The following is a 2,966-nucleotide window of genomic DNA, read 5'->3' on the forward strand; positions in this document are numbered from 1 at the left end:
AGCCCACCCTTTAATCCTGAGGTTCATCTGCCGGGGCCAAGCACGCTTGGACGGTGGCAGCGAGGTCCTCAGGACGTAGATGGATTGCCTTATGGGCTGACGAGCTCCATCTGCCCGGGGAGGGGCCCCGACCGGGAATCGAACCCGGGTCTCTGCAGTGACAGTGCAGTGTATTTTCCCCTGGACCACCGGGGGCTCCCTGTGAGCATATAATTTCTTCCTGTTTGTTTATGACAAGAATAGCGCACCTGTAGCAAAATTAGAATGACCAAAAAGAAATAAATTTGGAATAGCTGAAAAGATGACAAAAAGATAGTTCTTGAAGTTAAATATCTATTCACAGCTAAAACGTAGCAGGTGGAAGAGAAACAGACAAATCTGAGTTTAAAGTTGAAGAGTCTTTGAATCATTATTTTGACATTTGATGGAACAGGGTGGTGGAGATTCTTAGTATCAAGCTAATGCATGCTGGAGAGGCTCAGGTATGAATCAAGTGGCTGTATTCCAGCAGAGCAGCACTAGCACCTAGAACTCACACAACCACAGGCGAGTGCCAAGGCAAAAATGGTAAGAAAACTTCCTAGAAAAACAGACAGCAATTCCACTTTTGCAGTAACATGACCTTGCAAAAAGGCCCTCACAGACCCTGTCCACTTCAGAAACCAGGTAATTGAGGTGAGCTCTGTGCAAACAACTATAAGCAAATGTGTTCCTGCCCTGAAGGCAGGATACCTGCCCACAAGGGCTAAACCATACTGGCTAATGCTTTGTTTTCCAGTCAGCTGTCATCACAATTCAATTCCCACATCTACATAATGTGGGTTTCTACTTTCACACAGACAGAGGTAGGGCCAGATCCCGAGCTCCCTCTAATGTAGGAATAAAGAGGGCAGTGAGATCTAGGTCAGAACATTTTAAAAAATCTCTTTCATCAGAGCTGTCCGTTCCAATACAGTTGAAGTTACTTTGGAGAGATCTTGCTTTCATTGTGGCTTCTATTCTTTCTGTGCAAAAAGTAAGAGGAAAAAGGAGGTAAAATAAATTTTTCCTAAAGAGTTATAACCCCCCCACCTTAACTCATGTACTCTAATAGTTGCACAAATGACAAAAAATAGTATTTTGAGACAGAGAATGCAGTAAAACTATCTCAGATACCTCCACTACATACATTAATTTGCAATCTGAAAGCAAAGCATTCTTTTACAACCATTTAATTAGATAAGTTCGAACTGGTTTCCTTCTCCTCTATTCCAACAGCAAAAGTGAAATAGAGCAGGTACCTGTCAGCTGAATCTCTGCCCAAAACTCCCAACCACCACTACTGCCACCTGAAGACAATAAAGCTCACATAGAAAAGGTAAGGAAAAGGGTTTTCTCTTCTCTCTCCCTGAAGCTACTCAAGACAGCAAAAACTTTTCAAATTGGTTCTCCTTCAGCTAGCTGTGCATGTTTCATACCCCATCCCTAAGGGAATGGTGAGGGGGAAGGAAGGAGAGAGAGAGGGAGGGAGGGAGGAAGGACACCTGATGAGTGTCTGGAGATTAAAACTATGGCAGCAGTCTGATAAAATCTTTTCATACAAAATATTCTCAGACATTTCTCAGACCTAACACAGGCATTGAATATTGTCTCCACAATAGGATTTCTTTAGTGATAACTAATATAAAGGGATATATAGCCACACAGCCAGTCCAGGAAAACCGATTCAGACTAAATGATCTTGGAAAGCTATTTATCAATATTTACCCTATTAAGAAAAAAAAGCACAGCAAGTGCTTAGTTACATACAACAACAGTTCCCATAGCACATTCCCTTTCAGATGCACTATATATGCTGACAAGATGTAGGAAGACAAATCTGGCATCTGTTTGATAAAACTTAGGTTGCAAACTCAAATATATCAACCAAGGTTAAGACACCTCGGGGTTTGGTGCAACAAAAACACAACTGGAGAAGTACAAGCCAGAATGCCCCCAGTGCTTTCTCTGCCATTTTTGTAACATCTGTGTTTACTTTACAAGCGTAACAAACTTTTAGATACAGGTCAGCCCCAGCTCTGCTTAAAGTGATTTATTGTCTTCTCTCTGGCAATACGAAAATGACAACACTTATGACTGAGAGAGATATCTTGTCAGGAAGATTAATATCAAACTTTGTTTCAGGTTTTCAGAAACAGGGCAGCAGTAGGCACCATCATTTTCAGTGAGTTTTGTGCTCACATGTGACAGAGCTCAGCGCTGGTGATCCCATAACTTCCTCTCTTTCTCCTGCTGGATTATCTTTTCCAACAGCAGTTAACAGCCAGTTGATACTGACAAGACCTGATAAGACAGAGTCATATGTGCTAGCCACAGCACTAGATGGGTGTGCTCTGGGCTGGACTAGTAGTAGTCAGCCACTGGACATTTGATCCCCTATGAGAATCAGAAGAAGAGCAGCAAAAAGCTCTAGACTTCTATATACACACAATGTAAGTGAAATCTCAAAAATTAACCATGAGTCTTCTAATAAGTGACAGACGAGAGATTGGGATGGGAGCCTGTACCTTTCCTGAGCACAGGGTGCAGCCCTGGCATGTTTCTTTTCTGCAAGAACTGTTGCTACCCCCACCAACACGGAGAGCCTTCAGCAGAGGGGCTGCTGCAGGACTCAGGCTGAAATTGCTGTTTCTGCATGCAGGATTCCCCTCATCCCCATACCTATCAAGTCAGGCTTTTGCAGCTCCTTGTCCCTTCTGAGAGCTGGTCGAGTCCCCACAGGCACCTAGTTCACCTGTCTGTCTGAAAGATCTTACCCCTCCAGCTCTCAGGAGGAGAGAGGTGCAAGTTTACCCTCTCACCATTTTCTGCCTTAAGGGCTGGAGAGACCTGCTCACACTCAGAGAATGACAGATCAGCCCCAGTTTCTAAGTGGTTTATACTCAGAAATACCTTGTAATCGCAAGATATTTAGCCAGGATTTAAAT

General features: G+C 43.3%; 1 protein-coding gene across 1 annotated transcript in view; it reads right to left on the bottom strand.

Moving 5' to 3' along the window:
- Positions 1–2,966, bottom strand: part of LOC114059511 (p53 apoptosis effector related to PMP-22-like) — a 15,183-nt gene that overhangs the window by 4,165 nt on the left and 8,052 nt on the right. The window lies entirely within an intron of this gene.

The sequence above is a fragment of the Empidonax traillii genome, unplaced genomic scaffold (assembly GCF_003031625.1).
Source record: "Empidonax traillii isolate 1590-97213 ecotype Southwest subspecies unplaced genomic scaffold, ASM303162v1 scaffold229:size1690559, whole genome shotgun sequence".
NCBI lineage: Eukaryota > Metazoa > Chordata > Aves > Passeriformes > Tyrannidae > Empidonax > Empidonax traillii.